Source organism: Corapipo altera, unplaced genomic scaffold (genome assembly GCF_003945725.1).
Source record: "Corapipo altera isolate COAL_440 unplaced genomic scaffold, ASM394572v1 1, whole genome shotgun sequence".
In the NCBI taxonomy this organism is placed as follows: Eukaryota; Metazoa; Chordata; class Aves; order Passeriformes; family Pipridae; genus Corapipo; species Corapipo altera.
Genome location: NW_020884873.1, coordinates 13,341,926 through 13,357,133, shown reverse-complemented (window position 1 = coordinate 13,357,133; position 15,208 = coordinate 13,341,926). Strand labels below are relative to the sequence as shown.

Genomic DNA, 15,208 nt, shown 5'->3' with positions numbered 1-15,208 from the left:
ACTTAATAAATTATCTGATCAATACCACTGAAATAAAGGGGACCTTCCCCTCATTTTTGTGTAGAAGCTGAGCAGATAAGGGGCTAATGTGTATGTCTCAAACCCTGATAGCTGGATAGCTGTGCAGACAAGCAAGGACTGTTGGCAGTAACACACTATGAGAAAGAACAGCATGTGGCTGGAGAAGGAGGCCATACGGAGGTAGGGCAGCATTTTTCTGGGACAAACATCCCTCTTCTGGCTCCTGGAGATAGGCACAACACAGTACAGCACAAGGACAGGAACGAGGTCGAGAAGTGGAATGCTGACCAAAGGCTGACCCAGTGGGTGGGAATCAAGACCACCAAAGACCCTCAAAGCTCTCAACCTATTTCCAGAAAAGTCTAGAACTGTGTATAATAATTAATTTGCATAGAAAGCAAAAAACTTAGCTGCACTGTGGGGAAAACTTATCTATAAAAAGGTATCCCCACAAAGCTTGAGTGTGCACGTGCACCAGGACCGTGGACACTCCATCAGCTGGATTCATGCTGGAGCCGGGACTGGTGATCTTTCCCTCTCTTTCACCCTACCCGTTACTCAAAATCCATCACACTTGTGTTTATACCAGAAGATAAGGGACTAACTTATACCAATTTCCATGCCAAGTGTATAACTTGCTAATTAAACCTTTTAAGTTTTTGCAGACCATCCGACTTTTGTCCTTCCTTTGTGACCATCTACAAATCTTGGGTGCTCCCTTCCTCTTCGGAGCAGGACACCACATTTTGGTGAGCAGCACTGCCTACAAAAATCTTGCATCTGGTGCTCTGGTTTTTAACCTCAATCAGATAAAACCTGAACACTCATTTGACTACAAAGAGACCAGGCCTCTCAAACCTCAGACTGATTTTTTTTTTTTTTCCATAAGTTGCACCCACCTGCTGCTACGGAAGTGTCACTGCAAAATGTCAAAAGCACTGCAGGAGGCATCCCAAAGGGTATCAAACTCCTGCTGACTTGCCAGTGGAAATGTAACCCTTCCTCTATACATTTAAAGGCTATCCTTGCAATTTAATTAAAGATTATAAAATCATCTCCTGGCTTCAAATCTTACTGAAATGTAGCAACAGAAGAGGATTAACTCTGAACAGCTGTACTAAAGATAGATACTAAATAGATTTCTTTTTTTTTTTTTAGCTACCTGCTTACAACTTAAAAAACCCCAAACCATCACTGTGCTTGTAAGGTACTTTATTTCCTACATGTTCCTGAAGACTTGGCTGCTTATATTTCACAATATAAGCAAGGTTAGTGTTTATTTTCAAAAGCATCAGTTATAGTCTTTTGCATACTAAATTAAAAGCTTGGCCATTACAAACTTAAGAACAGGTTACTAAGCTTCCTAGCCATTAGATATATATATACACACGCACACACACTATTTTTTGAAGATACAAGACTCACATATGTTAAAAACACATAGGAACTGCTGACAAAGTTCTCTGGAGTTAGACTCCAGCGAGCCATCAAGAGTGACTTCAGGCAAATCAAAATTCAGTTACAATATCCATGACAGGGAATCATTGCTGGCTGATCCCAAGTGCCAAGAGCAGCTCAAGGAAAAGCTACAGCATCTGATTATAATTGAAGAACTACCCATGGAAAGTTTTGAAGAAACAAAAGTCCCCCTATTAGGAAATTGCCTTGGAGACAACTAAAACCAAATGCCATACAGCACAATTTCATATTTTCTGTTTTTGCCCTGACAGTGCAACAGAAATGATGCACAGAGAGAGGAGAAACAGGAAGGGATGTGACTACAAAAGCATTATTATGGTTTTCATTTTCTTTAGGTGGTGCTCCTTCCACCACCTTGTATGCCATTAGCAACACATAAACTCAGGGACACAGTTTATTTCATTTGGTTGGAAATGACAGGAAGTGAAAATTCAGACAGCAAGGTATATCCCCTTCCACAACATATATGATGATTGTCCTAGTGTCACAGGTTTTATTGCTAACCTCTAAGTCACTAAGATTTTAACATTCCTTTGAGTTCTATCCTTTCAAAATTCAGATGAGATATGGACTTTCATCAGGCATGCAAGAAATGTTTTTCATATACTTTTCCACAGACTCAAGGCAGTTTCTAGTATTTTTAAACTTTTTTTTATTATAAAATCCATTAATTTCTCTAAAATTCATGATTTTTCAGCTTTTGTGTTAATAGTAAGATTAACACAGAGCAATACACACCATTCTTTTCGTCTGTGCTGTAGTATAAAATTTTATTGTGTGTTAAAACAGGAAGCCCAGAAAAATCCATTTGTTGTCTTGTTTTAGTGAATAAAAAAACATCAATCCATTTTGGTCCCTTATCCTGACAATGTAAACCCTTGATGCTAAGAAGCAACATAGCCCAATAGAAAAAGTCCTCTCCTGAGACACAAGAGACCTGTGTTTTCTTCCTTGCTCAGCCACAGACCTATTGTGTGTAGCTTTGGGCAAAGAGGTGTTATTTCTTTACTTCCATTTTCTTCCATCACCTTTGTTCATAGGCTAATTAGACTGGGGAGAGGAGGAGGAAGGAAAGGGGAGCACAAGTCTTTAGTTTCTGCGTTTAAGTTTCCATTAGATTGCAGAGCTAAGCAAGCATCCAAGGCAGTGAGAAGGTAAGCCCCGGAGTACTTGAAATGTTAGTTTAAACTTTCATTTTCTCTGGAAGTCAAGACAACGTTTATATAACATGTATCATCAACTGTGCTGAATAATAGGACAATTAGATAACCTCCTCTGAAAAGGCCATGCCAAATTTTTGCCTAGTCTTTGTGGACTGATGTGGGTGAGGAGGGAAGGTGTAGAGTTGTATTCCTTGAGGATTCGGTCTGCTTCACTTCAAAACTTCATTGTTCAGCTGGTACTGACAGCAGGAGGTTGGCCTGTTTGGCAGGAGCCTGCCAGTTCTGACATGGCAGAGGCCCAAATTGCACATTTGAACAGGTGAGAGCATTTGCAGACAAAACTCTGCAGGTGAGGTGAGGAGCAGGCACGGTAATCCCTGTTCTCACAACTGGGGGAATAAACTTCAGTCACAGAAAGGTGAAATCCTGTGTAGCCCTCCTGGTCCTCCCCACTGGACAGGGAGAGGGAGAACCCTTTTACCCTCTGTAACCCAGTGGTGAAAGAAGGGTGTTAAAAGGAGAGATGGGTTTCACTGGCTTGTCACAAACCTTAAGAGATGTAAAAACTGAAAAATGCTGGATGGGAATTGGCAAGACCAGAGGGAAATAGCACAACAGCTTAGTATTAATGAAGGATACTTAGTAACTTTTTTTCTCTTACAGACTGGTAATCCCTTAAGGGGTTCCAGTAAAGTCAGAACAATAACAAGTAAGACACCACACAGTGTGCCCACAGGAGCACTTGAACTTAATATTTTTACAGGACACTCACTAACAGACTTTAAAAGTTTGCAACAAATTTAGTGGGAGAAGAAAACCCCTGTGCATTGGTGGCTGCAGGAATCTTCAGACCTCCCTGAAGCATCAGCGTCAACAGCACTATCTAAGAATGAGGTTCTCCTGAGATTTAGAGTGTGACAGCATCTTGCTCCATCAACATACTTCACTGCTTCCATCCTTCCAAAGTTCAAATATGGTACTGTCCACGGCCTTAAGGAATCTCCCCACATCATGAATTTAATTGGGAGAGAAAGGCCCACAATACATTTGGGTATGATTTACCACCAGCTATTTCAACACCTTGAAAACATTCAGCAACATAAGAAAAGACTATTTTGGTGATTTTCTTCCCACTGAATTTTAGACCCATCCTGTTCAAACTGAACCTGAACAGTAATTCAAGAAAACTGGTCTAAAACTCTAAAGATCTGTATTACAGAACTGACCCAACACAGTAAGCTAGAGCTAATACAGCAGAAACCAGATGTTGCAAGTACTACAAGAGGTAAAGCAGATGAAAGGTACAGAGTGGAAGAGGAAATATGTGAATCATAAATATCTTACCACTTCTGGTAAGAACATGAGTAATATTCTAACATTTGGCTGCTGCTCCCTTTTTTAACCCTTCCTCCCCCAAACTCAGCATCTCCATCCAATTTAAAAAAGTCTTGCTTGCTACCACAGACAGACGTACTTTTTCTGTTATATCACTTCAAAAAATGGTACTGTAGCAATTCTAGCTGTGGAATGCTATGGCTAACTAGGCAATCAGTGCTGACAGACATTTCCAGGGCACAAACAGCGCTATAACTTTCTTAAAATTTTAAGTCTATAAACAGCACAACTGTGTTGCTACTTCAGCAGCAGTATTTGGCCCTGACAAGGTATAAATAATGGAGAGCAAAGCTATTAAATAATTATAAAGTGGTCCTAAAAACCCTTCCCTTTTTGTATTACGACATGTGAGGCTTGAGCTGAAGTACCCTCTGTGCCACACAGAGAGGGAGACACTACACCTGACACCTCTCTCCAAGGTGACTGCCTGGTCAAGTGAATAGATATTAATATTCTGGAGTTGCTTCCAGCACAGACCTAAAGAACCAACTGTGTATCAACCATGACATGCTGTTGTGAAGTGTCACAGTTCTGAACACTCAACTTTTCCAGTAAAACACTGTTAACAGCTTCTTGACTGGTTGAGACAAATATTTTAGATTTCTAAGAGCTGGCTAAGGCCCTCAGAAGCAACATTGCTGCCTTTATTTCAGCTGCTATTCCAGAACACATCTACTTCTGGTTGGCAATTTCTATACAGTTTACACACAGAAACTGAAAACGGGCTTTCAGAAGTTCATAGTTTTTTATTAGTATATAAAAAGTTAAGAAGGAATGGCACCAACTTGATATGGCTGGTATCTGAGCAGATCTTATAGTACAACGCAGATTGCCATCTGATTTATATCCAGATAGCATCCACCATACAAGGCAATGCAGACACATACATCATTAAGCAAAGCAGAACAAATACAAGGACACCTGACATTACAATCTTGTGTTTTTATCACCCTGTGATGTATTAAAGTCCTGTGGCTATGTCCAGATAGACACACTTGACAGCATTTTCCTGCCTTCTAGAGGACACAACCTACTTTCCTCCTGGAATTCAATATTACAAAGTCAGTGCTGATTTAGTTAGGTTATAGCCTAAAGCATCATGCTCTGATAGCCATATCATTGCAGAGCAACTTATTCCATCCAATCTACCCAGCTTCCAGTCAAGCCATAGTTTTGCCCCTCTATCTTTCATATTTTACAGCATGTCACTGTTGTGTATGGGTTGTCCTCTCCCTAACAGACAGTATCCAATGCAGAAAAGTTTAAAGCATAGTTACACCTACATCTCAACACAACCACACTACTGACACAACCTTGATGTAATCCTAAGGTCACAGCTGAACCTGCGTGATAAGGCAGAGAAAAAACTTGCATTGTTATAATTGATCTTTTACTTGCACTCTTGTAAGTAAAGACATTAATGCCTTACAACAAAGTCTGTCAGGCTTGCTGCAGTAAATAAGCAAATTTACTCCTAGGCCATGAACAAACCCAGTGTGCAGCACGAGACTGGTAAGAAGTAAGTGTTGCGTTCATCAGGTTATAATGCAAACTTTCAATAGCACCAGAAACCAATGGCAAAATCATGAAGTCCCTCTGTATTTGCCCCCATAGCTGAACATCAAGTCTACCATACGACTTCATTATGGATTGTGACCCTTTGTCTAGACTCTCCTTCACTCCAATCATTCTAAGTTAATAGCAGCAGAACTGCAAATACTATCAACTCAATTACATTAACTAAACAAAAAACGGAACCTGAGGCTGCACCATGTTGTTTTCAAGCAATTCTCATCAATTTTATTGACAACTTCAGCAATTTGCTCTTAGCAAGAATATGTACTATGTTCCCTTTCAATTTAAACATTTTTATTTTTTATCTAAACTGAAGGGTGAAAAGAGAATGCTCAGTGTTTTACAGATGCTAAAGATATTGAGCATATGCAGTTGAGTAGCCTTTCCTATGTTCTCTATTTGGCAATCTGTTTTTCAGACTAGACACTTGCTCATTCGCAACGTAAAAAGAGATGGAAGGGATGGTGAGGAAGGAGACCTACAAACACAGACACAGTAAGAAATCTAAATCAAGATCCCAGCTGAGTTGTTCTACAGATCAAAAAGGACACACACAGTCCATCACTGCACTACTGAACGTCAGCTTTGAGCAAAGCCATAGGTAAAGTCAAGCTAAGAGGTCTTCAAGCCGTCTGTGTAATAAAGAATTGTAACTTAGGATTACACAGCTGATGGTTTTGCAAATGCAAAGGACAGATTTATCATCCTGCCCATTTCTACCAGAAAAAGACTTAATACCTTAAAATATTTAGATTTTGCACAAAATCATGGAATGAATCTATGTGTGTCCAATTTCAAACAAGCTACCCTTGCAGGAACCTTGCAATTCTGATTTCAAGCTCTGAGTTTATTCCAGAAATAGCAGAAACACGCAGCCTCATTCACTGATGAACATTTTCTGAATAAATATGCAAATCAGCCCCAAAAATTAATTACAGAACAGAGTCTTGTTGTTACATAGTACACTCTAAAAATAACAGGAAAAAAATAAAAAAAGCCATGTCCAAGCTTTAAATACGAGGCTGTGGATGGGTGTCAGGGGATCTGTTAAGCCCTGACACACCTGCACAGCTCAATACTGCAACACACAAACATTTCCCATCTTTGAAACCCGACATGCACGTACCACTGATTACCTCTACCTTTGAATGAACAGCCTTCTGTAGCTCTGCCTCCCATACAGCTTCATAGCTTTCCTCTGTACCCATTACTTCATCTTAGTCTCTAGCATTATTTAAGTATCTAACACAGACAAGAAATACATCTTTCATATTGCTACATGCTGAGAAGAGAGAAAATCAGAAAATCTATTGCAAAATTTTATCTCAGTAGAGACAGAGAGTTATCTTTACCCTTATTTCTCCATCTCATTCCAAATCTATACCCAGCGAAATTATTTATGGGCTTTTCTGTTACTACTTTCATTCAAGACTGGGGGTTTTTCTAAGGAAATTTGGTCTTCCCTTTCAGAAAAAAAGGGAATGTGTAGTTGTCATGTCTCTTGCATTGAAGAAACAAAAATTAAAATATAACTTTATAATCACTGTTTGCACCATTTTACAATGGCAACTAAGTTAAGAAACTGCTTTGATACTTCTACACTGAGGTATGCAGCTCAATAGCCTCTTTTACTTACCTTTCTTTTGTCTTCATCTGCTGGATCAAATCTGAAAATGGACCGATTCTGTAAATAAAGACAAGAATTTGTTACATGCACATCAGCTGCTAAGTATGTAATGCCTGCAAAATTATCATAAAATTTCAGTAGTCTGGTTAAAACCAGCCTCAGACAGTGAGTCCATAACCATGGCAATTCATGTCCTTTTCCCACCCTACCCAACAGCGAGAGCTCCAGTGAGTGGCTTCATTGAACAGTTTTACAACTATTGCTGGTGCAGAGCAAGCCTTTATCTACAGGCTGCACTTCTGATGAGCATTAACCACACGTGGCATTGACAGAGTGAAAAAAACAAACTAGAGCCTTGTGTTTTACAAATACCTTATTCCTCAGATTCTTTCCCAAGCAGATCTTGTTTACAAGCTTTTGACTGCACTGACTGTTCCAAAGCAGAACAACCACAGTATCATCTTGCCCAGAAAACAAGTAATATAAATCAAGTAAGTCTTGCTACAAAAACTACCACTTTCTGTATTCTGGCAATTTCCAAAACACATTACCAAGGTATTTGTTTCTCTGGCACAATTAAACACAAGATAGACATGGTCTAACAAGGAGTACTTATTAAACACTTCAAACAGCAGCTGAGTCTAGTTCTATGTTAGTATCCTGAAGTATGTTATTAGTGAAATATTACTCATGTGACAAAGTTTATTCTGACAGCCAAAGAAAACAGCAGTAACATCGGACAGTTATTTTAACATTTTACAACTTCCAAGCTAAATGATTAAGCACGATAAATGGCTAGAAAAAAATAAAAATCTCAATTTCTATTTCTAATATACAATTTGCTATATCATGCAAGTGATTGGAAAACAAAAGTGACCTTCCATAGCACATTCATGGACTTCTTTCATGGCTCAAGCTTGCAATTACACAGAAAGACCTTGGACATCTACCCTACCATCAAAATTTACCAACATCAGTTAGAGCCTGGAGGATGGTAGGAAAGTAATTCCCTTCCTCTCTCAACAGTAGGAAAACAATTCCCTTCCTCTCTCTTACAAGGCTCCTGATTGAACCACACAAGTTCAGCAACATGCCAGTCAAAAGCAGGTGAACATTAAATGATGAGTAATTAACCAAGAGAAGGCAACCCTTCTGTTTGCACATGAATATTTTTGGAAATTTTACAAAAGAAATGTAGTGACAGCAACAAGTCCAAGTGCTGGAGGAACAGAGATTTGCAATAATCATTGCAAATGGAACACCACAGAGGAGCAACAACAGACCTATTGATTTCTCTTATTATAGTTATTCTACAGCCACCTGCATCTTGGAACTACACTTGATCCATCCTTTCTTTTCAACTTAAGCATATTAAGTTTCTTATCTGGAAAAAACCCTAAGGAAACCTAAAGCCCAGAAGAGGCATGGGTAAAGGTCTGGAAACTGGAGTGCTCTGCCCAATCATCACTGGCCCGCAGGTAATATGTGAGTTAGTAACACCTTGTAGAGAAAAAGAGAGGTAGGAAACACAATGGAAAACTTGTAACAAACACAGAAAGAGTAATGTTATATTGAAACAGTATTAAAAGTTTCCCATCCCACTTCAAAAGCAGTATTTAGCTACACATGTAACTCTAAGACTTCATTCAAAGATTTGAAATGCCAGAATAGAAACTGCACCAGCTCTCACTCTGTCCTTGACAATTCAACTCAAGTCTAAATAATCTCAGAAAGCTACAGAGAAGGCATAAAACCAAATACAGCAAAATTAAGAAATTATGTTTGTGCATGCTTTTTAACATTTAACACAGGGTCATTTTGAAAAGTAAGGACAGACATAAAATTCTCCTCAATCAGAACCCTTCCTCTGTACCTCAGAGGGCAGTAACTTAAAACAGATGTGTCTAACAAACTCTTGGTCTACCAGTCTCTCAGAAAAAGTGCCCTGCAGCTGCATCTATCTCTACATTTGAATTTCATGTGCCCAAAAGCTCAAGTTTAAGTTAAGAAACCAGTTACTGCTATTGTGAGTCTTAAAACATATTGCACTTAAGGCAGCAAATTTCAAGACACCTCTTGGAGGCTGAAGAATAACTATACACCAATCCACATTCATTTGGCTATGAATCTGAATGTTTGTTCCAGTAACAGATTCCTAAATTTCAGCTGATAGTTAGTTCAACACAATTGCATTTAAATTACATCCAAAGCCAAACTCTGAGTCAGTACCAGCTTTAGAGACTTGTGAACCAGTAACACAAGCATCTACACAAACAACAGACACCTGAGGGGTTGAGAGGTAATCTGTCAAAAGGGACTATACTGCTCTACTAAAATCTAGGTGACAAAATGTCCCTATCAGAAAAGGGGGGACAGGGGGAGGAAAAATAAAATCCACCTAACACCTACTGTCACTCTGATTTGTATTCCCCTGCATTACCAGGAAATCCCTTCACTTCTTGACTGAGCACAAATATATCACACTGCAAGGGCAGCAGACACTTGGTACTCTTTCACACCTGTCAGCATTAAAAGCTCAACCTGCTCCGAGCTGTCTCCTCCCTTTTTGCTTTGCTTGACCGGAAACACAGAAAAATGAGGTGAGATTTGGCGGCCCATTTTACACAGACTCCCTCCCACTGCATATGGACATGGTCACTGCCCAGGCGGTGGAAGGAAGGCCCCTCCAGAGCCGGTGACAAAGGGCAGCACCTCGGGCAGGTGCACGGTGGTGTGGCAGGTGGGCAAGTAGCAAAGAGACTCCAGTGTTATTCTGTCCAGCCTCTTCTCGGCGGTATACGTCGGTTAAAAGACTTGTGAGGCAGATGTACGCTGTGGAATAGCTCTTTATACAGCCCCATCACCGATAACCCACAACACTGCCCGACCAAAAGATTGAAGGTGTCCGGGCCGAGCCCGACCACGGGCGGGATCTCCCCGCGACAACCCTGGCTTTGTGCTCCCGTGAAAGTCTGACTTCCCCTGGGCAATGCCCTGGCTCACCAGCGCGGCAGTGCCGCGGTGCCTGCACGGCCTGCGGACGGGAGCGCATGGGGAAGGGCCGGGAGGCTGTCCCATGCCGAGCCGAGCCGAGCCGGGCAGGGCAGGGCAGGGCCGGGCCGCCCCGGAGTCGCTGGCTGGGGGCACGGCGGCAGAAGCGGTGAGCGCTGGGGACCCGCCGCCGAGCCGAGCCCGGGGGGGCCGAGGGTGCAGCCCCGGCCGGGGGAGCAGGACGATGCCGGCGGCGCTGCCGAGGGCGGGCAAGGTGGCGACACCGCCGGGGGAGCGGCGCAGAGGGGCGGGGGAGGGGACCCGTTACCTCCTCGTTGTAACGCGCCAGGACCCGCTCCACCGCCTCGGCGCCGCCGCGCCCCTCCACGGCCTCCAGTACCGCGCCCAGCTCCGCGCCCGGCTCCATGCCCGCCCTGCCCTGCCCTGCCCCGCTCCGCGCCGCCGGCAGCGGCCGCGCCCCGACCTCCCGCGCCGCGCCCCTTGACGCGGCTGGCGCTGCCCTCGGGAGCCGCCCCGACTGACGGGCTGCGCTCCCACGCCATTGGCTGCAGGGGCCGGCGGCGCGCGGCCCCGAGCCCTCCTATTGGCTGCCGCGCCTCCGGCAGGCCGCTGTTGAGAGAGGACTACGACTCCCAGCATGCCGAGCGGCGCGGCGCCGGGGCGCGCGGCGGGGTGCCCGATTTGTGGTGCCGCGGGGCACGATGGGTGCTGCAGTCCGTGCCGGGCAGCCCCGGGTGTTCCCGCCGAGAAGGGCGGCGGGGCGGGGTGAAGACCGCCGGTTCGAGTCCCGGGCGGGCGCGGCAGGCCAGGAGCGCGCCATGGGGATGCCCAGTGGCTCATCCCTCCTTCTTAGGCTTGTCTGCTCTCTGCGACCTGCCCTGCGCATACCATAGCTATCACAAGGCGAAAGGCTGACAAAAGCAGGGCTGGCCACCTTTCCTCAAACTTTTTGGTCATTGGGCCTCCACCACGGGCAAAGTCTGTGTCTGTTCCCTGAAGTGGGGCTTTGACACAACGTCTGGCTGCAAAACAAACCCCTTTCGCTCAAGTCCAACGTCCCAGAGCGGTGGTGATACAGGAAAAGTCTCCGTTTCATTGAGGAAGTGGCAGCATGGGAGGGTGGCAGGAGGGCAGAGTGGGGCAAAGATGAACAATGTCTCTGCAAAGAGTTTTGCAAGACCATGGGTTTAAATTACAGTGAGAAGACACATAGTATTTCCATATTCAAGGCACCCTATAATCGAAATTAAGTGTCCAGAGAGCAGAGAACGATATATTGAAGTTAACAAAACAATATGTTCAAAGGGAGGTGTGGTCGGTTTGTCCTCGAATGATGGTCACAAAAAGAAACCTTTAGTCTCACAAGTGACTGGCTCCATGGTGGGAAATACCACTGGAGCAGGGTTCCACCTGCAGATGGATAGTGGCTCCTACCAGCACTGAAGGTGTTGAGACTTGTTGCTGTATCCCTGCATGTGTTTAAGATGCAGAGCCAAACTAGGAACTGAATTTTCTGGGTGGGGGTTTCTTGCCACAATGGGTTGAACTGAGATATAAAACCAGAACAGCACGGTCATTGGACTGCAAGGAGTAACAAAATCCAGCCGTATCTTCTGAGTTAGATCCACATCTATACTAATGCAGATTTTGAGAGAAACCCAATGAAAATAATCCTTTCCTTGTCAGATTTACAACTCTATAGTAAATCATAAGCCTGCTTAGATTTACTATATAGCACAGCAAAATACCATTTTAATTGTACATAGCCAATTATTTTCTTTTTAATTACAAAACCTAAAATATAAAGATTAAGAAACTGTTACTACCCTTTAAAGGCACATTGTTATTCATCATCAGTCCGTTTTAGTTTCCACTTTATGTAGCATATGAAGGATTAGGATTTCAATGAAAGAGGGGGACAGAATAAATTGCAACCTCTACCAAAGAACTGCCAGACCTTTTCAGATGGGTGCATACCATGCGCCCTTCCCATGTTAGTCAGCTTTATCTAAACCTTCCAAAGCAATGTCTGCCCCTGAATTTCATGGGTTTCAGGGTCAGTCACAACAGAATTGTGGGGCTGGGGAGGTCAGAGGCCATTTTTGTCAAAGGGTAGTGACCTTAACAGCAAGAGGCAGCCTGACAAAAACAGGATTCATGCCACTGAATGGTGTTCTCACTGCTCTTCCCCCGCTGAGTCTTTTTTCTACCTGGTAATGAAAAATCTTGAAGAATTGTAATGGATTTTTGTACTCATGCATACATATACATTTATGTGTGTGTATACATCTATTTAAAAATATTATATATGTTATGTAAGTTATGCTGTAATATATAATATTAATTTATATTGTATTATGTATGTTACCAGTATCTATGATTTATTTTGCTATGTATTAGGCCATGAAAAAAATCACATTTTTAATAAAAAGTGTATTTGTTGTAAGAAAAAAAGACAGAATGTGAGCAAAAAAGAAAAAGAAAAAGAAGAAGAAGAAGAAAAAGGAAAAGAAAAAGAAAAAGAAGAAGAAGAAGAAAAAGAAAAAAAGAAAAAAGAAAGAAAAAGAAAAAGAGAAAGAAAAAGGAAAAGAAAAAGGAGAAAGAAAAGATAAATAAGAAAAAAAGGAAAATAATAACAGAAGAGAAAGTGAAATTGAGACTGAATATTTCAGCATGTAGTATAAAAGCTTCTTCAGAAACATTTCTGTAGTCATACACCTACTTTATATACGCATAAATACATATCTAGGCAAGAAAGAGCAGTTTTTAGTTTCCATGCTCAAGGGAAAGGCTGCAGAATCTAACTTAGGAGGTTTGGCAGTTTGTACTGGGATGACTCAAGAGATTTTGCCCCAAACCAGCCATTCTACCCAGAGGTTATCATCCTCTCAGGAGCTGCTGCACTTCCCAACCTGGTGTACACTCGTGTGACCCAAAAGTTCCAGTGGTTTGTATTACTACAGTGGGCTCTGACCTGTGGTGGTCAGGGAGGGGGACTGATTTCCCTTACAGCACTTCTGATGCAGGTGGTGATGGTGACCTCTGTAGAGTGGCATTTGGCAATCAGTATATTGCTCCCCATGAGTGTCCAGTTTAAATTTCAAAGCCCTCATCAGGAAGCAGTTCACAGGTAGTTGGAAGCACACATTCAGATTCCTGTGGCATCAACACAAGATTCTAAATTAATTTAAAAAACCAAGAAAGATTGTGGACATTCTTTTGCAAAAGAGTTCCCAAGCCCTATCTGACTGATGATGTTCTTGGCTCTGTTTTTATGAGCAGCTTTGTGGTGCTGCTGTTGGTTAGAACAAAGTCTCCTAGGCCTTTGTGCACGGTGTTGCAGTTCTCTGCTCAGAAAGTTTTTATTATTTCTGTGTCCAATATCCATCTTCCTTCCTGAACAGTCTGCCTTAGCTCTTGAAATCAGGGTAATGGAGTTGTCCCCAAACATGTTGAAGGATATGGCATGTTTATATACTAAAGTAGTCTCATTTTCTCCTCTCTTTCAGTCAATGGGGATTAGACTTCATTCGGTTTAACAAGTTACTACGAAAAACATAGGAAGTGCTTCTGGCTTCTCTTGAGTGGTGCTTGGGTTCACCTCCATCCTGATCCTTCCTGGTCAGTTCTGCCCACAAACATTTTAACAATGCATCTGTTCCTTGGAGGGACCGTGGCAGGTCATGACCAACAGTCCATCAGGTAAGTGGAGATGGATCAACATTCCAGTGATAATGATTTGAGTGATTTGGGTCACATTGAGCTCTTGTCAGATGCAAAGCAATGCAGAGATTTGGAATTCACTGAAGAAAATAAAGTGTATTTTTATATTCTAGTGTCACTGTCTTTCTCATACTAATTTCACATAGTCTTGAGGAAGCAGATATTTCTATACCTGTTAAAAATTAATAGGCCAGAATCGATGCTTTGATTTAAACATCTTCAATAACAAAATGCAATATAGGAGTTTGGTCTCAAACACATCAAAACTGTAGTTGCTAGAGACTGGCAATTGAAAAAACTTCCTCATGGGAATCTTTCTTCACAATGTAGCCAATTTTGCCTGAAGGGAACTTGAATAAGAATAAAACAAATGAGTTAGCCTAAGCCTGATCATCCCTGTCGTTAATAAAAGTGAAAAGTATATTGCGTAATAACACAAGCTGACAGGGGCAAAATTTAAAAAGGTCTGTGACACTAACTGAGAGAAGAAGATTTTCATCAGGTACTTGAAGGTGGAGATTGGCTCCTGGTGTGTTTCTGAAAGTCCCACCTTGGCTGAGTATTTAAGAGCCTGGACATTTGCCAAACATGGCCTGAAGCAGCCTTTCTCCCTCCGTCCTTGCAGATTTCCAGCACGTTCCTCTTTAGACCCCAAACTCTCACCAGTTTTCCCATTAGTTAAATTTTCCCATTAGTTAAATTTTACCCCCTTTATTACTTACCTGAGGAAAAATGACTTTTCCATTTCCAGTGTTCCCGTGGCGACCTTTGTTACAAGGTACTGTAAAGAAGACAGCACATCTTACCTGCCTCAGGGAACACAATGCCTTGGGTGAACAACAACAGCAGGGCTTAAACTAAGCAATATGGAGTCATCTCTCCTGTCATAGCCTTTCAGCAGTCTGTAGCTGCAAGCATAGGGGTAGGACTACTCATTTGTTATGAGCTGTATCTGTTCTCAAGTCCTTCGTTGGATAAAAACATGAATGATTACATTTAAGATTTCTTGAAGGTTTGCATCTTACAGAAGTTTTTGTATTTAAGTGAATTTAAATAGCATCTATTTAATTTCAAGAACTTTATTTGGGTGCGAAAATCCCTCATATATCTTGCACAACTGTACAAATAACACTTATGTCCATTTTAGGCATAGACGTGGTTATCATCACACTGGGTGCTATCAAAGATTTTATTTACAAAACAATTACTAAAA

At 42.1% G+C, this 15,208-nt stretch overlaps 1 protein-coding gene across 1 annotated transcript in view; it reads right to left on the bottom strand.

Annotated features, from left to right (window-relative positions):
- Positions 1–10,674, bottom strand: part of RIC8B (RIC8 guanine nucleotide exchange factor B) — a 34,850-nt gene extending 24,176 nt beyond the window's left edge. The window contains exons 1-2 of the mRNA XM_027663956.1: positions 10,580–10,674; positions 7,270–7,317 (exon numbers count right to left, since the gene is read on the bottom strand). The gene's annotated coding sequence lies outside the window, so the exon portion shown is untranslated. The remainder of the gene's footprint in view (positions 1–7,269; positions 7,318–10,579) is intronic.
- Between the last annotated feature and the right edge of the window lie 4,534 nt (positions 10,675–15,208).